Consider the following 24,737-nt stretch of genomic DNA (forward strand, 5'->3'; position numbering starts at 1 on the left):
CATTAACTTGATCCTCACTATACCCTTATAAGATCGGCAGAACATAGCATTTTTTAAAAACTGTTGTTTTCAGGGGGCTCAGGGAGCTGAAGGGAATTTTCCAAGATCACATAGTTCTAAAGTGGCAGTCAGGGTCTAAAAGACACTTCTAATTTCATGGTTTTTAGCCAAAAGTCAATCCATTCGAGTCAACTTGAACTTGCAATTATATCAAGTCTTCTGTCTCATGTCTAGTTATCCTGGCCATGATAAAAACAAGAAGCTAGTGCTAAATATTTGGCGTAGGATATGAAGAAGGATTTCTAAGGCTCAGAGACAGTCAGATTTGCAGAACACCCTGCCTCTCCCTTAGTTGACTTTGTGGGAGCACCTCCTCACTCTGTGGCCTCGAGGTCTTGGTAGGAAACAGGAGATGAAGGGGCTGACAATATTAGCTCTTGATATGAGCCATCCAAGACCTTTCCACAACCCCAGCGATGCCCCTCCTGGCAGACTGGTCTGGACTCTGCTTGTGCCGTGAGAACAGTAGAGTTCTCATCATACAGAAACCAGGCGAGCGTGGCCCAGCTTCCTTACGCTTCATTAACTGGACTTCTATTTTTTGCATCCTGTCTTGTTTCCATTTGGTGTCAGAATGGAATCTCACCCTAGGGTCAGAGGCATTTGTGTCAGTGGCAGCCAAAAACTCGTATGTCTCAGTAGTGAACTTTTTTTTTTCCAGGATTCCTTGGCCAAAACGTAGTTGCCTGGATTTCCTAATGGAAGAGGGGGTGACAGTGGGGTGGTTTTTCTAAATATTACTGGGTCATGATATCATAATTCCCCCACCTTCCTTCCCTTCTTTCACTGTTTTCATGTTTTTACTTGATCTTATTTAGTAAATGTTAACTCTACCTTATGTACCCTGCCAGGTTCTGAAAATTAAAGAGAATATATTCCGAAAACTAAAGAGAATAAAGTTAACCTTGATAGCACCTTGCCTTTCTCTATTGCAAACTCCCCTTGCGTTTCTGACAGTCTGTTGGGGAGGATAGGTACAGGTACATCACAACAAATTGTGACACAGTGTAAGTTGGGTAACAGAGGTTGCCTGGCATGTTTTGTGGAAGCTCAGAAGAGAAAGGTTTCAATTTTCACTAGGGGGAGCCAAGAGAGCAGAGGGACAGAAAGCCATGCAATTTTGTGGAGGTGTGGATGCAGGTGTGTGAGGGGAGGAGCAAAGAAAGCTGAAATACACACAGGTGGTGCTGTGCATCAGCTCAAAGAGCCCAACTGTTAGCTTCGAGGTGGTGGGTTTTGCAGGGAAGAGCAGCACCGCAAGTGCTATTGGAAAGCAATGATGTTAGTGTGAAGACTGGGTGAGAGTGGGGGTAGGATGGAGGCCAGTAGATAGAAGAACAGTTGTGAATTGATGATGATAAATGCACCAAGGAAGGCCTATTTTCTTGGCACTCCCTGGACCCTGGAAGGATTACATTATCTCACCACCTTGCATCCTTCAATACAATTCAAAATGAATATGTTATTAAACTGTAAACAGAAAGCTGACACATATGGTGATATTGAAATGTCCCTCTTGATTTTTTTTATGAAATGGACTATTCTATAAAAACTATATTGAAGCCAACATTTTTTCATCTTTTAAGTCCCTGGTTATATGCTTAGTTAGCGTGTTGGGAGAGGAGGTCCAGGCAGGAGACTCCACAGAGGACAGACTTCCAATGTCACAGTCCTTCTGCAGTATTGAAGGTTTGGCCACCTGGCCAAATACGTGGCATGAATAGTGACTTCTGAATGCATTTCGGAGGTGGTAGAGGCATGTTGTGGCATGACTTTGTGAGTCTGGCATCCCAGCTTGGCTTACACTGGAAGAAGCACATGTGACACCTGTGTACGAGTGTACAACATGTGCATGAGCTGGTGTGGTGCAGTTTACGGCTCAGTTCACCTTGCATTGCTAGCCCTTGTCACTCTACTCTGAACACTAGCTCACTCCTCTGTCTTAATATGATGCCTTCTGCTTCATAGAGCTTCCAAAAAAAGGCAAAGTAGTGGAGGGAGCATTTGATGAAGGCAGCTGAAGAGGGTACAGAGGAAAGAGAGTGAGAGGACAAGGTCATCACTGAGGTGAAGGATGATCGCAGGCTCTTTGCTTCTGGTCAGGCTGATTCCTGTCTTGCCACACAAGCCATATTATACAATGAGGTTACTGGTATGCATATCACCATAAATCAGTACTCTTTGATTTATTCTTTGCAACTGTCTACAGATTTCCCCTGAAAGGGAGCTCAGGGCTCTGATCCAGAAGCCCAGATTCTCTAAATGCTGCATTGTTTTAATGTCTGGCTATTGTGAGATAATTCATGATAAAGAAAACCTGCTCTTTCTTTAGCCCTTCCCATAACACCTTCTCACAAAACACATCTTCAACCTGCTCTTCTTCTCTTCTGCTCACATTGCAGGGTGAAAGGAATTCACATTGCACAAGAGCCCTGGATCTAAGACCTAAGATGGAAAAATGTATTTTTTAATAAGGAAACCAAGATTTTTCAGGTATTCTGTGACTTTCTGAAGACCCTAGCCATCTTAGTCCATAACGTGGAATCCTACGAGATAATATTCATAGAAGGCTGATCGCCATGACCCTTCCTTTATTCATCTGGAATCCAGGTTCATGGTGATTCTTGTCTCTCTCCACCCCTCACCACTCTCACTTCTACGTGTGTTCTCTAGTAATGGAAATTGTTTGCATTTCTCTAAATGAGCCATACTCTTTCCTGCCTCCATGGTTGTAAGTTCTGCCTTCTTTTCCATAGATAATTTCCATTTTTGTTTTCAGATACGACTTTCTCCAGGAATTCCCTCTGACTGAATCAGCTGCTTTTGCACTGAACCTTGATAGCGCCTTGCCTTCCTCTTTGCAAACTCTATGCAACTCTACACAGAGTTTCTCGAAGGAGAAATTCCATGATTTTAAAGTCACTGGTGGTAACACATATCCTCATTTCAATAACAAGTTTTTATTGATTTGATAAACCCTACTGTATAAAATACAAGCATTGATTACAAAACACATTTCAGTTTCACAACATTAAGAGATAAAACAATGTGGGTCTTTCTATTGAGGAAATAAAATTTGTTTACTTTATTTTATAAAATTCTTTATTCTTAGCTCCTGGCACAGAGTCGGGAGAGCAGAGGCTGTTTGCACACAAATATCCATGTTCCCCTCTTCATATTCAAGCCCCCAAGGAACTAGGTGATACTCTGTGATTCTCCTCCCAGGGGAATGTAAGCCAAAGTGATATGTCACTTCCGGTAAGAGGCACTTAAAAGCAAATTAGTCTCTCTCCCTCTCTCGTCACTTTGATTGAAAATGAAGGGTCCTGAGATGGTAGAGTAACAAGTGTGAGGTGGTCTGAAGCTCTGCTTAACCACACCCAACCTGAATAGAACTGTGATGGAAGCAAAAAGAAACCACTAAGATTAAGATTAAGCCATTAAGATCTCATACTTTTTTTTCTGTTGTTGTCTTTGTTACTACATCATAGTCTATCTTATCTTTATTAACACAATAGGTCAAAATATTAGTTGTATAAATGACTGCTTAAATTCTAAAATTGGAAGGTCAATTGCCATGTTTCAGACAAATGAACAAATGGATATGATTTAGCAAAAGTGCTCTGCAAAAGTGGAGTTTCTTCTAGGAATGCAAGTACTAATGTTTTATACACCACCTATTTTAATCCTCACAATTCTAGATGATGTCATTTCCATGTGCAGGTGAGAAGTCTGAGCTTCAGCAAGTTTAAGAATCTTGCCCGAATCTGTGCATATGCAACTAGTTAAGTGGCAGAGTCTAAATTCTGAACATGCTCTTCAGTGTGAAGTCCAGGCTGATTCCTGACCAGTCTGCCACAAGAAGGCTTCCTCAGGATTGGAATTGCCTTGAGTGACTAGGAGCAGCAGGAGCTCTGTGTAGAGCTCAGGAAGGGGCACCTCTTGCATAAAGTTTCAAGGTCAAGAAGTCTGGACAACTGAGCAGTGCACGAATGACTGAGCTTTCCCTGTGAAAGCTACACGCCTCTCAGGTGGGAGAGGCAGGATGCAGAGAAACTCTAGACAGATAGAGGCAGGTCCACCTGGATGCCACCACAGGACCTGCATGGAATTTGCTCCTGCTGGCACCAAAGCGGTCCATCCTGTTCCCCTGCTAGTTCAACGCATGTGCTCCCTCCTGCAAGGGGTGGAGTGCGACAGGCTGAGTAAATGGGAACGCCTGTTGTGATTTCCTTGAAGAGGTCAAGGAAAAATCCTGCATCATAGGCACAGCCCCAAGTTCTCAACAGCAGTTTCTTAAGTAGTACGGGAGGTGTTATGCGACTGGTGTCTGAGGCATTCATGAGAACCCCATGCACATGCAACTCGGCAAAATCATCCTATTTGGAACTCAGATAGGACACAGTCAAGTAAGGAACCACCCACTCTGATCTGCAGGTGTTTTATAAGCCAAAACCTTCATAGGCAGAATAAGCCAAATTCAACAATACAGGGACAGCTCCTGAGTGCTTGTGAGATTTCTGCTTGGTTCCCACATGGCATTGGCTTGAGAGGATAAATAATCAATAAATATGTGTCATATGATCACCCTGTCCCAAGCTGTATGCTATGCCTTTAGTTACCAGGGTGCTCAATACTTCAAAACCACACAGAGAAGCTTCTGAGCCTAATGAAGTGTTAAATCTAAGAGAAAACAGACACAAACAAATAATTGCAAATAAGACAAAGGTCACAGGCTGAGGGTGTCAGAGAGTTGCGTAGCTCAGAATTATGGCTTTTGAATCAGCCTGCCTTAGTAAAACCCTGGTCCCACCACTGATTAGACCTCTCACTCAAACACTCTGAGCCTCAGGTACTTTGTATGTAAAACAGTGATACCACAACCACCTAAATTTATAATGCTGCTGTGAGGATTGTTAGATCACTCAGGTATGCTGTCTAAGAGTGGCAACAGCACAGTATGCCCTCGGGAAATATTACCTATTAATTATGTTGTTATTATTACTGAGAAGTTCAGAGTGCTGGACCAGTGTCAACCAGAAGGGTAACCTTAGTGTGTCCAGGAAAGTCTTTTGAGGAAATGATGTTTAATGTCACATCTAGAGGAAGGGTTGGAGTTAGTAGGTGAAGAGTCCTGGAATGTTTTCTAGAGTACTCAAGCAGAAGGACCAGCATGAGCAACAGGTTTAGGCACCAAAGAGATTGGTGCAACTGGAAGCATACCCAGGTGGCAGGGGCATAAAGACTACATTGAGAGTATGTGGAGAGGTGGGTGGGGGCAAGGTTACGAAATAGATTTGAAGCTTGGGTATGATCTTCAGAGTGTATTCTGTGCACAAGGAAAGTCCCTAAAAGGCTATAGATTGCTTTACAGCGGATTTTGGATTTCTAGATTTACAATTTAAATTTGCTGTATATCTGATACTGGATTTTTCCAAGGTAGGAAGACTACCCATTCCTGACTTGACAGGTTTTGGCTCCCAGACAGTCCCTTAATAGGTTGTGTCAGTATATCTCCAAAATAGATCCCTAAGTTCTACCATATTGCATTACTTCAAAACCAAGAACCTAGTACAAGCCATGGTCTTGTCTTCTCTGAGTTTCTGCACCAGCCTCCTCAGTTGCTATTCCTGTTTTCTCTCATACCACCCCCACTCTACCCAACAACTTAATATCCTGTACTCAGCAACCAGAGCAATCTCCCTAAAGCATAATCAGATTATGTCATCCCCTGCTTAAAACCAACTAATCATTTTCCTTTTCACTTAGGAAAAAAAACCCCAAAATCCTTACCATGATGTACACAGTCCTACATAAACTAGACTTTCTCTTTTTTAATCATTCCAGTTTCAATTCAAAAACATGCTCCTAAGGAAAACTTTTTCTAACAACTCCAGGTAAAGTAACACTCTACATCCCCTCCCACAAAATAAAAAGTATTGCTCTCTCTACATAATTCCTGGTATAATTTTAAGTGACTTTAGCAGTACCAGAATATGAATCCTCTACTCATTTGCCCTTGCATTTGTAATTTTTTTCCCTCCCTAGAGATAGACTCCACTGTGCCAAAAATTTCTCTGTCTAATCCCCCATTGTGTTCTCAGCACATGGAATAATTTGTGGCACAAACTGAAGAGGAAAGTTTGATTTGGTTTGGTTACACTAGTTTTGGGCTTCCATGTACTATAAGGCTGCCATATAACAACACTGTGATTATTCCAAGCACCAAATCCTCTTGGGTCTGAATATCATCTGACTACTACCAGTCACTATCATCCTCATCATCATCATTATACGTTTTTATCATCAAAGTCAACAACATCTTCCTACAAAACTAGCTGCCTCAACCAGACACATTCCATATGCCAGGTATCTGGCACTTTCTCCTTGAATCTTCAGAATCAGTGCAGGCTGACACCATTTTCTTGAATTTTCACATGGAGGTAACCTCATTCAGAGCTCAGAAAGTTTCAATGACATTCGAAATCACACAACTAATATGTGAGAGAAAGGGTTTCAAACCTAGATCTGTTTGATTCCAAATGCTGGGATTTCTACAAACAACCCTGCTTCTCCCATTTTATTCCAAATTTTCTTGGATCATGAATATTGGCTGGCTCTCCAGGATGCCAGCTCATCACCATCCTTTGAATTTTTTCAACTCATTTCATTCCACTCTTTCCTTCTGCAAGAACCATGGCTTGAAACTGATTTCTGAATCCTTGACTCTTGGCCATCACATGCATTATTCTCAGCACAATCACTTATAAGGAGGTCCTAAAACCAAGTCCACTTCAGTTTTCATTCCAAATAGGGGAGGATAAGAATGTATTTGTATAATCAAATGGATAAGATCAGGTTATTAAAACAAACTCACTGGACTGCCTTCTACATCTACATGTGATTTTTTTTTTTTGTCTACATTAAGTACTTTGTCTTAATTTTAATGCAAAAGACCTGAGTCTCAGACAATCCAGTGTCTTGATGTGCACAACTCTTAAGAATGAAAGACTGGTAGGATGCTGTTTATCAATTCCCTTGAAAAGAATATTTAATAGAAATGAAGATATCGTCTTTAAATGAATGTGATGGGAAAGTGCTTTCTGCTGGCATTATGTTAACCATTTTGGAGCCCAAAACATTAACTATACTTTTGAAATAACACTAATAATAAGCAAAGAGCTGCAGATTTAAATCTTTGACATCTCAAGGGAAAAAAAAGTTAGAAAAACATGCCTCACATTTTCTCTCCCTTGTCAGATAAATTGGTGTTCTGTTGATCTTATATTTGAAATGTCTTGCAATTCAAGCCATTATATAGAAAGAAAACACTTATTTGTCATCACTTCCCTATGATACTTAGATGTGTTCTGTCAAAGATGATTTTTCAGACATAATCCATCCATGTGAGAATTGCTATTTGTGTTAATTAGCATGTGACAGCTCAGATTTCTCGAGAGGGCCTCCTAATTCTGTGGCTTATTTAAAGGAGAGATAAATCAATCCATTGTGAAGTAATTGAGATGTAGGCCTAACATTTCTTCTGCTGAACCTCTTGCCCTAAGTGGTTTTGTAAGATGTTTATCTCAGATGCGACCAAGGGTGTTTTGATGTGGTCAAGCTTCTTCTTTTCTCAAGACTTATGTAAGCTGTTTCTTATCTGCTCTATTGAGCTCAAAACTATTTGAAAGCTGAACATTTTTTGTAAGCATTTGCAGCAAAACATTTCTTGAATTGTCATGAGGCTCTTTATAGTCTTTATTTATCCCATTAGTGTGAAAGTTTCTGTGGCTTACTGGAGAAACACCTATGGGTTTGTTGTCTGTGATCCACTAAGGACATTGCCTTCCACAATTAAAAAAAAAAAAAAAAGAAGGGGAGACAGGAGAAAGAAAAAAGAAAAAAAGGATTCCAAAGCATATCAAGCCCAAAAGCTTTTCACATTATTATGAAACTCTGTTTCTATATTAATGACATTGCGTGACTATTAGCGTAGTTTTCATCAGTAGAAATGCTTGCATTCAGTTAGTAGATATGCCAGGTTGATAACAGAGCTCATTCTTCCCTCTGCTCCCTAAGCCACTCCCCTCCTTCATCCCCAATATAACAGACCTCCTCTGTTCTCCATAACAGAAAAATCTCACTGTATTCCAAGGCCCGAATTCCTCCAGGCTTTGCCTATTTCTCTAACACAGTGATATGAGCTCTTCTCCAGGAGAAAATTCAAGCACACTTATCATACATTGAAACAAGGACTCAGAGTTAATTGCATAAATCTCCCTGACTATAGAATATTTATTCATTCATTTATTTACTTATTCATGAAACCATTTGTACAATTTTTAGACATTCATATTAGGTGTTTATGTTAGGTACTTTTAAAATTGTTTTCTCTATTGATCACTGCAAAAATCTTTAACATACTTACTAATGTCTCTATTTTTTACAGAAGGAAACACTGAAACCCAGGGCTTAAAAAAATCAGACAACTTTTCTAAGGACATATGGGCTGTAAATTGTAGAGTTAGAATTTTAACTTAGGTCTACATTACCCAAAAGTCCATGTTCTACTGATATTCCACGGTGTTTGGGGACATATTGTCCCATTTATTTTGTCATGGCCATGCTTTAGGTCATTGTCAAAGTGGTTTTTAAATAGGTGGTTAGATATACTGTTCTTTTTTTTGATGACTCAGAGGAACAGAGACATTGACTGTCTAACTCTGCCTAATAGAACTAAGAATTATGTACAGGCCTTAGATTTTGACCTATTATTTCCTCCAAAGACCTTGTTTGTTTGTGTTCCAAGAGAAAAGATACTATTAACAACTCATAACACTGAAATACAAAGAGGCATTATTTTACTTTGAAGGGTCACTTTCCAACTGGCTATTCTGACAGTTTGCTGAAAGTAAGGCACTGGACCCTGCTCAGTTAGTTTTTTTACATTTCCCCCAATAGTCTCTCCTCTGACACTGCAACACAATTATCTACTGTTCATCCTCCAGAATGCAGTCAAGAAAGGGAAATCTGAGACTAGGGTGCACTCCTCAGAATAACATACTCATTTATAGTTTCTGACATCAGGTAATGTGATCTGAATTTTACTGTGGTCATTGTTATAGTTCTCTTGTAATGTATTTCTTTTTTAAACACTCAATAATATATGACTCATCCATGTTTATCTATGTTGCAGTGCTGTATTCTGACTCACTGCTACCTGATATTCCAATGTAAACAAATATTACAATTAATTAGTCCATTATACAGTAAGTGTACATTATATAGTTCTGAATTTAATATGTTTATTTACACATGTATCCTCTCAGTTATTATGCAAATATTTTTCGAGGACATATTATGTGGCACGTACTGCTTTAGGCAATGATGAAATAGCAATAGCTGGAGCTATGCTCTTATGAAGTTTACATTCTAGAGCGAAAATGCAAAAAATAGTGTGAATACACAATGTCAGATGTGAGAGAAAAATAAAGCAGAATGGTTGGACAGGAAAGTATAGCTATTGTATATGGCACAGTTAGGGAAATCTTCAGTGATGAGGTAACCACTTAAGTAGAAACCTTAATCTATTTAATCTTAATCTGTTTTCTGAAGAAAAACTATTTCAAGGATTATGCAAAGGCCTTCAATAAGTATGGTTCTAGATCATTTAAGAAATGGTAAATGTACCATTGCACCTAAACTAGTGTGACTGAGAAAAGTTGTGCAAGATGAGGTCACAAATGTTATAAGACCTCGTTAAGGATCTTTGCTTTTGTTCTAAGTCTTTGGGAAGATTTGATCAGAAGAGTTACATAACATGAATGACTATTAATAGAATCATTTTGGCTGCTGTGTTGAATATGGACATTAAAGAAGCTGGGGCTGAGTCAAGGAGTCCAACTGAAAGGTATTGTGAGAATCAACTTCAGAGATGATGGTAGTTTAGATCAGGGTAGTGAGAAATAAACCAGCTATTTTACATATTAGCCTATGGATATGTTAGTGGGTTTGATTTTTCACACCTCCCTATTTTCATGCTGACACTGACTTTGTGCCTGACATGTGATTATTTTGGCTAACAAGGCAATAGTACATTGAAGTAAACAGGAGATTGCAAAAGTACTTGTATGTTTCTATTTTCTCATCACCATGATAGCAACATACCTGACTAGCATACTTGAGAGATGTGAAAGTCATCACAGCCAGCAACAAATTGATCATATACACATGAGGAAGCCCAGATGTGATACACACAACAAAATCCTAATAATCAAGTCTGCTCCATTGCCCTGTAGGCTTGCATAAAATATTAAATGATTATTAAGTTTTGAAGTTGTTTGTTATCCAGCATTAGCTAACTGATACACATATTATGAAGTGAGAGCAGGTAATTATGTGCCTGATGGAAATTTGAAAATTATTTTCCATTTACTTCTATTTATTTTCAGACATAGAAAATAAAGTCAATGATTAAAAATGAGGCTCAAACGTTTTGAAGAATGAAGAAAAGGCATAAAAAATCCATGTAGTAGAATAGAAGAGGGGGAAAAAAAAAACCTTAGGAGAATTCACTATGATCGTAGATTGATACCAAGATCCTATTGTGCTTTTCTCTGGACATATTCCGCTGCATTAGATAGGTGAGGAGGAGGTAGAGACTTCAATTTTTTATCCAGGCTGGCTTTTTGTTTTTGAAAAAGGGGATGACAGTATCGGGACTCACCAAAAATTTTCTGTAAAGTAATAAATATCTTAGGCTTTGTGGGCCAGATAGTCTCTGTTGTGACTACTGAACTCAGCCATTGTAGCATAAAACCCACCATAGAAAACATGTAAACAAACGAAGATGGTTCTGTAATGCAACAAAATTTTATTTACAAAACAGGTGGCCAGCATCAGGTCTAGGGAGTTGAAGTTGTCTGGAAGGGAATGATTATAACGACTATGTCACCAATTTTAGGTAAGGAAGAAAATTCAGGTAATGGAGAATTAACAGTTGGTGCAAATGTGCGTGAGTTTGTGTGTATGTGTCTTGGAGTATTATGCTTTTCTTTAACATTACGAGGTAATGCTAGTCTTTGTTCTTTACTATTTACACCATTTTATTCTTCCAACAGCAGAGCAGGAAATCTTCCCCATATCCTTGCCAACAATTAGTATTCACAGGCTTTTTGTTTGTTTTTTGCTTTGTTTTGTTTTTTTGCTATTTTGGGGGCTACAAAATGGTATTTTTTGCCATTGTAATATAACATTTTCTTGGCCCACCATTTTTTCTTGCATATGATATATGCCATTGTGTTCAATACTAATAAACAATGTACAGCACATGAAAATACAGATAAGCCCCATGCACAGGCCCCAGCCTATGTTCATTGCTAGTCAGATCTATATAAGAGACAGACGTGGCTGAACCTGACGTGTATGTCCTGTTCCTGGCCCTAGGCCACACCTTATTAAAGTGGGAAGTATCTTCTGGCTTGCGGCCTAGTATTTTATTAAATCTAGAACAACAGCTCAAATGCATTATTTATTTGCAGACCTAAACATCCTATTATGCATCACCATGTTTTGTTTATATTTGCAGTTTTGGAAAATGACTTATTTTAGATGGCAAGTTTTTGGTATTAATGAAAACGTGAAATGCTATGGTGACTTGCCTCTTCCTTACATAGCATGTATTTGCAAATGGGCTTAAGGAGAGGGTCTGAATGCTAGCATGTCTCATACATAGACACCAATGAATATTTTACTTTGCCTCTAATGCAAATAGTGTTGTAAGCACTTTTGACAGTCACACTATTGTAAAAATAATTTCATTCTAAAAAATTTAAAAAATAGAAAAACGTGACAAAAATAAATATTTATTCCAAACCCCACCACACAGCAATGTCAATGTTTGATTATCGTGTGTGTGTGCGTGTGTGTGTACTCAAGCACACAAACCCTCTCAGTATGCATTGCATAAAATATAGATGTTGCTATGCTTTACAAAGAAGAAACATCTGCAACTAGCAGCTCTATAACCACGTTCTAATTATTTGCAAAACTTAGTGACACCTAGCTTGATTGTTATTAGATAGTATTATTCTCTCTCATAAGGTTTAGTGTTTCACAATACCTGTCTCAAGACAATGATAAGAGACACACGGATCCTGGGAAGGCATCCGATGAATTATTCCTGTCACTTATTGGCTAGGTGATAGCATAATAAAGTCAATGATGGAGTTTTATTGCTGGCATGTTAATTTCGGGGAATTGTTCTAAGCACCTTCCACATGTTATCTCCTATAATTCTCACAACAAGGCAGCGAAGTAGGTAATATCATCACCATTTAACAGATGAACACATCTTGGCAGTAATACGCCTACTCTCAGTAGATCCACTTGAATAAAAGGACAACAACAACTTCCAGGTAGAGAAAAAAAATACCATAGTCAAGTCTAAACCACTGAGCGCTGTACCTAGCCCAGGGTATGTACTCAGGAAATAATCATCCCTTTCCCTCCTTGTGAGGAATCAAGCCTTCTCAATGAATACCTCAATTATCTGTACAGCCACCTAACATGAAAAAAAAAATTAGCCATGGGAAGAGAAGAGAAATAATGCAGAAATCAAGGTGACATTGTCATGGCTCTCTCTCAACCTTTTGATTTTATGGTCAGACAGAGGTTCTTATAGAATTGATGCTCTCAGAGGGGATGAATCTGAATCAGACCATACACATTTACTGACTTTGGCCCCAAATACACTTGCCGTGGAAAGACAATATCCCAAAGCTAATAAAAAGACCAGAAAGGCTTTGCCTGAAACAGACATCAGCATATAAGTTGCCCCAGAATCACCTCCTGGGCAAAGATTTGAGTACCTTTCATTTAGGTGTGAGGAGAAAGCTCCATAAATGAGTGGGGAATTGAAGGCAGCAGGGAAGGAAGACAATAAATAATGCACTGATAATCAAGTCACTACTACGGGCAGGTGAAGATCTATACCATTAAGGACCCAGGAAGACTCCACAGAGACCATTACTGAATTGAGTTATCCCACCTCCAGGTGGTAAGCTGGGGTATATGCTCACCACTTCTGTCTATCATCAGTTGAGAACTATTCTCAGGGGAGTTGCTCTCTGGCATTCTGGCCTGCCTCGGCTCTGCTTGTGGGAAGTCCCCATGCTCTGATCAGCAAAGTCCTCAGAAAAAGAGTCATAAGTATTTGCAGAAGAAAAGCCCTGGATAAGGAAAAGGTGAGTAATGAAGGGATAAGCAGAGAGGCACAAACAGACCTGCTACAAATAAAGGAGGGATCTTCTGGGTTTAGGACAGCAGGATATAAAATGTGGCCGAGAATATAGCTTCACTTCAGTGGCATTATAAATATCATTACCAAAACAAAAAGAAAACTCCTCTAATATGTAGGGGGAGAATGAACAGCTATTAAGCCAAAGGATGTAACATCATGGGAACAGGTTTTGGGCTCTTTTCCTTGAAACTTAATTTCAATATTCACTTTGCAGTTACTTAGGAGGAAATTGTTTAATGTTCATGAGTGTGTATAGTTTTGAGAGATCTTCTTGATTTTAATTTCTCTTGTTGTTACACTGTGGTTAATGAGTATGCTTGGTATAATTTCAATATTTTTAAATTAATTGAGACTTGCTTGATGAGCAAGCATTTGGTTGGTCTTAGAATATGTTCTATGTGCAGATGAGAAGAATGTATATTCTGTGGTTGTTCGGTGGAGTGTTTTATGCATGTCTATTAGGCCCAATTGTTCAAGTCCAGAGTTTCTTTGTTAGTTTCTGCCTTGGTGATCTAATGCTGCTGTCAGTGGGACATTGAAGTCTACAATTATAGTGTATATACATATGTTTCCTTTATATATATTTATATATATGTGTGTGTGTGTATACACACACACACATACATATGTGAACATATATGTGTGTATATATAAAGGAAACGTGTGTGTGTATATATATATATGTTTTCTTGTTAAACCATACCTTATATCATTTTGTAACACTTTTTCCTTTATATATTTTATTGGTTTAAAATCTGTTTTATCTGATATAAGAATAGCAACTTCTGCTTTTTTTGTTTGTTTTCCATTTGCATGGTAGATCTTATTTCATCCCTTTTCTTTGAGCCCATGGGTGTCATTACATGTGAGACAGATCTCTTGAAGATAGAACATGGTTGGGTCTTTTTATTCAGCTTTCCACTCTATGTCTTTTAATAAGGATCTTTAGCCTGTTTACATTTAGTGTTAGTACTGGTAAGTGAGGTTTGATCCTGTCATCAGCTTGTTAGCTGATTATTATGCAGATCTGATGATGTAACTGTTTTGTAGTGCCCGTGGGCTGTGTGCTTAAGAGTGCTTTGTGGTAACTGGTGACATTCTCTTTGTTCCATGTTTGGTACTCTCTTAAGGACCTCTTATAAAACTAGTCTAGTTAAAATGTATTCTCTCAGCATTTGCTTAAGAAAAATTTTCATGGACTATATCCTGAAACATATTTTCCAAGTTGTTCATTCTCTCTCTTTTTCAGGAATGCCAATGAATTGTAGATTTGGTGTCATTATACAATCTCACATTTTCCTGAGGTTTTATTCTCTTTTTTTTCAATTCTTTTTTTTTTCTTTATTTTTGTCGGACTGGGTTGATTCAAAGAACCAGTCTTCGAGCTCACAGACTGTTTCCTCAGCTTCGTTTATTCTGCTGTTAATACTTCCAATTGTATAATAAAATTCTTGTAGTAAATGTTTTAGTTCTAGAAGTTCAGTTTGTTTTTTCTTAAAGTGGTTATTTTGTCTTTCACCTCTTGGATCAATTTATTGGACTTCTTGAATTCCTTGGATTAGGTTTTAATTTCTTCTGAATCTTGGTGAGTGTCCTTGCCATTCATATTTGGAATTCCATATCTGTCATTTCATTCATTTTCCTCTGGTTAAGAACCATTGCTGGGGAGCTAGTGGAATCATGTGGAAATAAAGCAGCACTCTGGCTTTTTGAATTGCCAGAATTCTTGGGCTGGTTCTCTCTCAACTGGGAGAACTGATGTTCCTTTAACTGTGGTGTAATTTGAGTATAGTCAGTTGTCTTCATTTCTGAATGTTTTCAGAGGGTCAATCCTCTGTGTGAGGTATTTATTTGTGGCTGAATTATTGCCCTAGGTTTCACAGAGGAGTATATTAGCAAAGTACGTTTTGTCTTGTGGTTTGGACTGTAATCTAAGAGATGGTGCTTAAGAATAATGCCCGATAGATAAACTCAGTCACAGGGCTCCTTCGTATTTCCTTGGAGTTTGCAGCAGCGCTCGGTGGTTCAGCTGCTAGAGAGTTGACCCCCCTCGCCAGGTCTGCTCCTGGGCATTGGGGGAGGCCACTCAAATCACTGGCACTGTGCCCATGTTTCTTTTGTTAGGTGTTCTGGGCTGCAAGGCTCCCTTTGGCAGAAGGCAGGACAGAGAGGTAAGCCATACCTTTTCCAGGCCAGCTCACAGGAGGCAGTGATGCTCAGCCTCCCCAGCAGCCCAGGAATCCTTACCACTCACACCGTTCAGTGCTGAGAGTGTGAGTTCACTTCCTGCTTGAGTTCTGGCCACAGATCTTGGCCTGGCACTCCAGAGCTGTACACCACAGCCATAAGGTGAGCTCAGGCTTTTTGTTCCCTCCCCATCTTGGAGACAGAGGCTGTGGCAGCAGCAATGCAGAGGGCCTGTCAGTTGTTGCTTGGCGCTCCATCCTAGAAGCTCAGAGCCATGGCTAATGGTAGTGATCAGCCACAAGAAATAAGGCAGCTGTGCTGCAGGCCGTAGCTGGAGGGACGCTGCCTGGGGAAGATATCTCTGCCTGTTGTCTTTGCAGGTAAGGCAGTCTGGCCTTCTCTCTGTCTTGCTGTAGGGCAGCTACATGTGCTATAGCACTAGAAAGCAATCAGCCTGTTTGTTCCCTGTCTAGCCTGGGGGGAGCAAGGGCAGGTACCACTGTAGCAGCAATGGTAGAGTCTGTCAGATGACTCCGTGAACTTCACCCCAGAGAAGTGCAGAGTCGCTGCCAACTGAAGTGATCAGGGAGGGGTGTGGTGGCTGAGCTGGGGAAGCCTGCCCAGTGAGGAGTAGCAGGAGCAGGAACCCACGTGGAAAACAGTCTGGCAGCTTTTCAGTATGGCAGCTGCAGGGTGCTGGAGCCCCATACACATTCTTGGGCTCTTCACTCCCTCCCAAGCTTGAGGGAAGCTGGAGCAGGAAACCTGGCAGCAGCAATTACTGAGGGCCTGTTGGTTACCTCTGGGAGCTCCATTCCAGAGAAATGGAGGGCTGCAACAGACCAGAGTGCTCAGGCCAAGATGGGAGGCTTGCACTAGGGACCCAGGGGCCTGTGGGCTTTGCTGGGTGAGATTCAGTGAATGGGGCCTACAGTCCATTCACTCCTCCGCACAGTAGATGAAGCCCCTATCTAGGGGCACACAGAGAGCCTGGCCTCCTTTACTGGTGGGGCCACAGCATCTCGTGCCAGAGTGCTCAGGGATCCAAGGCCTGGGGGGCCCATATGGCCTGAGCGGTAACTCTGCTCAGACTCCAGCAATATCTCTGTCAGTCTGGAGGCCCAGGGATTTGAGGGGAATCTCCTTTGCCAAGACTTACAAAAGACCGTGGCAGAAGTGTGGGTCCCCAGAGGCTCTTACTTATTTTCTGATTCCCTGACAATCCCTAGTGGGCAGCTGTCCTGCCTTTCTCCTCTCCGCTCTCTGTGGGTAGTCTTTAGCCTCTTGATGTATTACTCCATTCTAATGCCGCTACAAAGAACTGACAAGACTGGGTAATTTATCATGGAAAGAGGCTTAATTGACTCACAGTTCTGCAGGTCTTGGGAGGCCTCCGGAAATTTACAATCATGGCAGAAGGAAAAGAAAACACATCCTTCTTCACGCGGCAGCAGGAAGAAGAGTGAGCGCCCAGCAAAGGGGGAAACCCCTTCTGAAACCATCACATCTTGTGAAAACTAACCGACTATCACCAGGAGAGGATGGGGAAACTGCTCCCATGATTCAACTGTCTCCACCTGGTCCTTCCCACAATGTGTGGTGATTAAGGAACTACAAGATGAGATTTGGATGCGGACACAGCCAAACCGTATCACTTGATGACCCCCAACGTGGCCTTCTAGATGATCCACCTGAAGAGCTAGTGTTTACTCGCCACTCTGTCTCCTGTCCATGAGAGCAGCGCAAACCGGGGCTCCTAGTCAGCCATCTTGGCACCTCCCCCTGCTCTTCTGACTTCAAATTCCACACTGGCTCATTCCTACCTGGGATAGTTTACATGGGTGCCTGTCTCTACCCAAAAGCTGTCCATGAGATTTTGATTATTCAAATTCTATTTTTGATACAAAAAAAGTGCTTTTCTCATCTTTTCTATTGTTTTATTTGTGGTAGAAAACACACAAAATAAAATTTACCATCTCAAGATTCCTAAGTGTACAGTTCAGTAGTAATATGTAATAATAAATCCCCAGAACATTTTCACCTTGCAAAACTGAAACTCTGTACCTATTAGACAACATCTTTCCCTTTCTCCTTCTCTTCTGTGCCCTTGGAAACCACCATTCCACTTTGTTTCTGTGAATTTTACCACTCTAGGAAGCTCATTTAAGAGGACTCCTATGGCATTTGTCTTTCAATGACCAGTTTATTCCACTAAGCACATCATCCTTGAGGTTCATCTGTGTTGTAGCACCTGCCAGAACTTCCTGACTTTGTAAAGCTGAATAATATACCATTACACGAATGCACCACATTTTCTTTATCCCCTTATCTATTGATGTACACTTGAGTTGCTTCCACATTTTGGCTGTAATGATTGCTGCCATAAACATGATGTATAATCATTTTTTCAGATGGAAACACAGGCTCAGTAATCTGGATTAAACAGCTTGCCTGGTTCCAATAGCTACAGGTGGCAGGATGTGGATTTTGTATTAGTCAGTTCTCACACTGCTAATGAAGACATATCTGAGACTGGGCAATTTATAAAGGAAAGATGTTTAATGGACTCACAGTTCCACATATCTGGAGAGGCCTCACAATCATAGCAGAAGGCAAAAAAGGAACAAGTCACATCTTAGGTGGCAGCAGGCAAGGAGAAGTGCCAAGCAAAAGAAGAAAAAGCCTCTTACAAAACCATCAGATCTCGTGAGATCTCACTCACTATCACAAGAAGAGCAGCATGGGGGGAACTGCCCCCATGATTCAATTACCTCTCACCAAGTCCCTCCCACAGCATGGAGGGATTATGAGAACTACACTTCAAGATGATATTTGGGTAGGGACACAGCCAAACCATATCAGGCCTGCATCCAGTTGCCTTAGTCCAAAGGCCATTCTCTTTTAATTCATTGAATTCATATGATTTCTTTTTAACATTTATGACAGCCAGGCCCTATGGGAGATGCTGGCGAAAAGGAAGTGAATAAAACAGACACAATCCTTCAATCCTTGTCCTCTTGATGTTTACATTCTACTGAGGGAGAGACATAGAGCGGCAAACAAAATCACAGATTGTAATAAATGCTATGAAGATTAAATGGCTATGAGGGAGAGTAACTGAGGGGCAGTGGTCTTTTTGTAAGCCACACCAAGGACAGAGCCCTTGAAGAGAGAAGACCTGAAGGAAAAGAAGGAGCCAGGCATGAGAGAAGCTGGAATCGCCTTCCAGGCAGAAGGAGCAGCAAGGCAGGACCCTGGAATGGGAACTGGTTGGCTTAATGGAGGAATGCACATGACACTCATGTACCTGGAGTATATACTGAACCAGAATAGTATTACAAACTGAAGACAAATAGGTACACAGGTGTTAAGTCATACAGAGACTCTAATGAGGATTTTATTCTAAGAGCAACAGGAAGCATTTGAAGGATTCTTAAGGAGAAGAGTGTAGTAATCTGACTCAAATGTACCATTCTGACTCTATTACACTATTATTAATAGTCGTCACTAATATTTATTGAGTACTTAGTCTAATCAGGAATGGCTTTAAGCTTATACTAACTCTTACAACACTTTTAAGAATCTATTATTTTCTGAGACACAGATAGGTTAAACAATTTTTCCAAAGTCACCCAGCTTAAAAGAAATAAAGGTAATTCCTGAACCCTTCAAACTTGACTTGAATAACCACCCGCTTTGAGAAGACACAAAGTCAGTAGTAGTGAAGTGTTTTGATGCAAAATCTGTTTAGATTTAGATTTTCTTTTGTTTATTCTCCACAGGTCTAGGGCACAGGGCCTTCTAGACAATAAAGACTAATGCCACCATAAAGCTGTAAAACACTTTTTCTTTCTTTTTCTTTTCTTTTCTTTTTTTTTTTTTTGAGAAGGAGTCTTGCTCTCTCGCACTGCAGGCTGGAGTGAAGTGGCATGAACTTAGCTCCCTGCAACCTCTGTCCCCTGGATTCAAGCCATTCTCCTGCCTCAGCCTCCCCAGTAGCTGAGATTACAGGCACCTGCCACCACGCACAGCCAATTTTTGTATTTATTAGAGACGAGGTTTCACCATGTTGGTTAGGCTGGTTTCGAACTCCTGACCTCAAATGATCCTACGGCCCCGGCCTCCCAAAGTGCTGGGATTACAGGCGTGAGCCACTGCGCCCAGACATAAAATACTTTCTAGTTTGCAAAGTTCATTATTGTGCTTAATCTTCTCAACAGCTCTATGAAATAACAGATATAACGTGACCTTTACAGTGCTAACTGTTGGGCCACAGCAGAGAATGCCTCTTCTCCAGACCATGCTCTTCCCTTCAGGTGGCAACAGACCTGCTGAGGTCACACCGCTAATTTTCTTCTCTGCGTCTCACTCGTTGCTTTTTTGTGGAAGTCAGGAGACATTTTATTGGCATGTGTACAGGAGAAACTCAAGCTTACTTATGCATTTTATTTATTTATTATTATTTTTTGAGATACGGTCTCACTCTGTTGCCCAGGCTGGAGTGCAGTGGCATGATCACACTCCTGGAGCTTCAACCTCCTGAGCTCAAGAGATCCTCCTACCTCAGCCTCCCAAGTAGCTGGGACTATAGGGACATGCCACCATGCCTAGCTAATTTTTTTTGCATTTTTAATAGAAACATGATTTAGCCATGTTGCTGAGGCTGGTCTTGAACTCCTGGGCACAAGCGATCATCCCACTTTGGCCTCCCAAAGTACATTTTTCTCTCCTCTTCTTCTTAGCAACTGGGTGCCAACAGAGAGCTGGAGACTTCAGTTGCTTTCAGTCATGCAGAAAACTTGGCAATAGAGGCCAAAAGAAGACTGTCCAGTTGGAGTCTGCTGACCAGAGCAATGGATCTGGTTTGAAGTTTAACTGCCTCCAGCCTTCCTCCGCTATGAGTGATAGAGGGGATATTTTCACACTCTCATTCTAATCTAGATTTTTTTTTTATTCCTCAACTGGTTTAAAACTCAGACAAGGAAAAGAAGCATTACATCTGCTGCCCTACTAACACAAACACTAGAGATGTAATGGTGATTCCATAACTTTTGGGTCATTTCTCTTATTTTTCAGAGGTCTAAAGACTTACATCAAGTCACATATTCCATCAAAGAGTTGAGACTGAAGCACACCCCTGTCCTCTGTGGCCCAGGGACTTAATGAATCAGTAAATGAGCAGACACGTTTAGAGCTCTTGGCTTATCAGAGACCCATTAGTGCCCACCACAACAGCACATGTCTTGAAGGGTTTCTCAGAGAAGGTTCTCCCCTCCGAGCTCCGAGGGTTTTCAGCAAGGCAGCAGTGACTCCAGTAAGGAGGGTGCCTGGCTCAGGGAACATTTCATACAGCTTGTCTAGCCAAGAGCCATGCTGGCTTCAGGCATCACTAGCCATGTGCCGAACCTGCCATCAGTAACTGAGGTAGCTGAAAAGCTGTCTGCTGTTCTGCAAAAACATCGCTCCTTCTGCGTTCACAGGACTGCAGTCATGTTGAGGCAACTGCTTCCTTGTCAGGTGGGAGCAGACAGTCTAAATGAGGAATGACATTTCCTTTCCCACAAGCAATAAGTAAAAATAAACACCCTCAATAGTAGATGACATCTGATCGCACAGTAACATTATCCAAAGGTCAGAAGGTGGAGCCAAATGTCAAATTCTGCGAGGAAAGATTGCTTTTCTGATGTGGGTATCTGTGGTCCCCCCGATGCCTAATATGCTACCAAGCACTTGATTGCCTATGGAAAAGATCATAGCCTTAGGAAAATCTTTCTTTGGCCTCATCTCTTGACATTGTATTTTCTTTCTTCTCTTATAACACAAGAAGTGGAAAAAAGGCTTCATTTTCTTAGGAAGCTAATATTTAGATACTGTTTAAAATATCTACTTTTACCATTCATAAGAAGCAGAAGTCTGAAATGTTATCTGATTACATTTTTTCAGTTGTTATTGGAAGAACAAAGTGAGATAAAAGATTAGCATTGTGATTATATTCTACTTCTAGAATAATTACGAAAAAAAAAAACCCAAAAAACCCAAACAGCATGAACATGTTATTTGGCTGGTATCCACTTGGCTTTCTTCAGCATAGATCAAGTGATACAATTTTCCACTTTATAATCTGTTATAACTATGGATTTTATAAGATGTACTGAAGTCATTGCTCACAATGTCTTAAACCTTCTCAAATTTGTGTTTTGTTGCCACCACCTTGGACAAAAATCCCAATAGTCTATCCCTTAGTAATCTTCAGACTATGACATATAAGAATTTTTTTTAAATGTGACTTCAGGCCACAAACAGTGGCTCACGCCCATAATCGCAGCAACTTGGGAGACTGAGGCTGGTGGATAACTTGTGCCAAGGAGTTTGAGAACAGCCTGGGCAACACAGCAAAAACCTGTCTCTACAATAAATACTAAAATTAGCTGAGGGTGATGATGAGTGCTCGTAGTCCCAGCTACTTGGGAGGCTGAGGCAGAAGGATCGCTTGAGCCTAGGAGGCTGAGGCTGCTGTGAGCTGTGATGGCACCACTACACTCTAGCCAGGGCAAAAGAGCCAGCCCCTGTCCAAAAAGAAAAAGAACCGACTTTAACTTAGCATTCTAGATTCATTTCCTGGAATACGTCCCCCATCTCTCTATCTTCTTCCCTACGTGACATTCTCAAAGCAAGAAATGGATTTGGTTGGTTTTGCTGCCCAAAGTAGTGTCTAGCAGGCCTTGGGCCACCAGACGGCAGCCTCCCAGACAGCAGCCTTCAAATCAATTTCACTGCAATTTCCCTGCACACATATTGACCTCTCTTCCTTTCCTATTCACAGGCATCTCTTATACTGGAGTACCGCCTGAACATCAGATTTGCCTGGGGCCCAGAAACAATAGTGTTTTCTTCATCTTTTATGGTCAACAAACAATCACCAGGTAGCAATGACTTAACACAACAGCAGTCATTTGTTTTGTTTATGACTCTGGAGTTGACTGAGCCATGCTAGGTTTTCTCATGGAGTCAGTCATAAAGCTGCAACCAGGTGGTGGCTGGCCTCTCAGGTGTCTTTAGTCACACGCAGGGACAGCAACACCTGGGGCTTGTCAGGTCTCTCTCTTTCTGTGCATAGGGTCTTAGGGTAGCTCCCAGAGAGAAACCTGCAGGGGCCACATGGCCTCCCCTAACCTGGCCTGGGAAGTCACATGGTATCATTTCTGCCACATTCTTTTAGTCAAGGAAGTCCCGAAGTCTGCCCAGGTTCATGAAGAGAGAACATAGCTCCCACTTCTTGACAGGTATGACAATGGATGTGTAGATGTAGTTTAAAGCCACCATATATGGTTACCCATTTAGTAAATACCTTCTATGTCCAGATGCTACATCAAACCCTATCATAATTTTATTTAATCCTTTTAGCAATCCCACTGGAAAGGCTGTTTACCAATTTTAGAGAGAGAAAAAGACTTAAAAAACAGAGTTAAGACTTGTACGTCTAGGTCAAAGCCAGGCTTATCACTATGTGACTAGCTGCTTCCCTGCAGTCTCACCATGCCTAGCATACCGTGGGCTCACCCTCTGTAAATTTGGTCAATGAATGAGTGAAAGAGTAAATATTGGATTTCAAATCCTGTGCTCTTTAGCATTCAATATTACTTCAAAAAACTTAAAATATTACAAACTCTTCTCTTAGGTTCCAGGCCCTGTTTTTGTATTTCCAACGGCTAAGCCAGATCTTTTATTTATTCATTTATTCATACAAATATATCTCTAGCATAGATTTACCTTAGACTCACAATGGTCCAGACACTTTGCCAGGTGCTAAGGACAAGCCCAAGTGGTCCCTGTCATTACAGAGTTTACATTGAAGAGAGGACAGCACTTAAAATGGCATAATCTTCTGCATTAGTGATTTATAGTTGTGATAAATACCACAAAGGGTCATCCTGGGCTTGTGATTCAAATAGAATTGTTCTCCCATATGAATGGCACTGTTGCTGGGAGTTTAGTTAATACAAAGTCTAGCTGATGTCCCAGATTAGCTGACAGAGTCACCTGTGCTATGTTACCAGACTTTAGTCAGCTGGGGTTGACCAGGCCCCTTGAGCATCAAGATTTGCCTCTGGGTGCATGTTCATGTTTATAGTGTCATGTTTAATCAACTTAATTGGTTGATTATTAACACATGGCTTCTTAACCTTGGCACTAGTGACATTTAAGCAAAATAATTATTTGCCACAGAGACTGCCCTGTGCATAGTAGGATGTTTAGCCACGTCCTAGACCTCTACACACCAGATGCCAGAAGCACACTCTCCCCTAGCAACCCAAAATATCCTTAAGCCTTTTTAAATGTCCTCTTATGGACAAATATGTTTCCAGAGAGGACCAGTGAGTTAGAGCAAATAGGTGAAAATCCAAGAGCTTCCATTTCTAAGCTGTGAGATCTTAGACAAGTTGTTTAACCTCCCAAGGCTTAATGATTATGTTACCATCTATAAAAGAAGGATGTGTATAGGGAGTTGCTCACAAGGGTTTTTAAGAACTGTAATAATGTTAGCTAACACTTTTAAGTACTTTGTATTGGCCCATTCTCCCGCTGCTATGAAGAAATACCTAAGACAGGGTAATTTACAAAGAATAGAGGTTTAATTGACTCACAGTTTCACGTAGCTGGGGAGGCCTCAGAAAACTTACAATCATGGCAGAGAAGGCATCTCTTCTCAGAGCAGCAGGAGAGAGAATAAATGCAAGCAGGGAAAATGCCAGATACTTATAAAACCATCAGAGCTCATGAGAACTCACTTACTGTCACAAGAACAGCATGGGGAAACCGCCCCTATGATTCAATTATCTCCCACCAGGTCCCTCCCATGACACATGGGGATTATGGGGATTACAATTCAAGATGAGATTTGGGTGGGGATATAACCAAACTATGTCGTGCTTGTTATATTCTAGACACTATGTTTAAGTATCTCCATATATTAACTCCTTGAATATCCACAAAACTCTCTTGAGGTATGATTATTTATTTCCATCTTATATATAAAGAAACTGAGAAAACAAACAATATACTTAAGGCCACAGAGGTACTCTATGCAACAGATGGACAGTGAACTCATGAAGTCGGACTCTGGAATTTCAACACTGTACCCCATTATTTTCCTACGATTTGTAATGTGCTTTGGAGAGACAGCCTATTC

Source organism: Cebus imitator, unplaced genomic scaffold, assembly GCF_001604975.1.
Source record: "Cebus imitator isolate Cc_AM_T3 unplaced genomic scaffold, Cebus_imitator-1.0 Scaffold13, whole genome shotgun sequence".
Lineage (NCBI taxonomy): Eukaryota > Metazoa > Chordata > Mammalia > Primates > Cebidae > Cebus > Cebus imitator.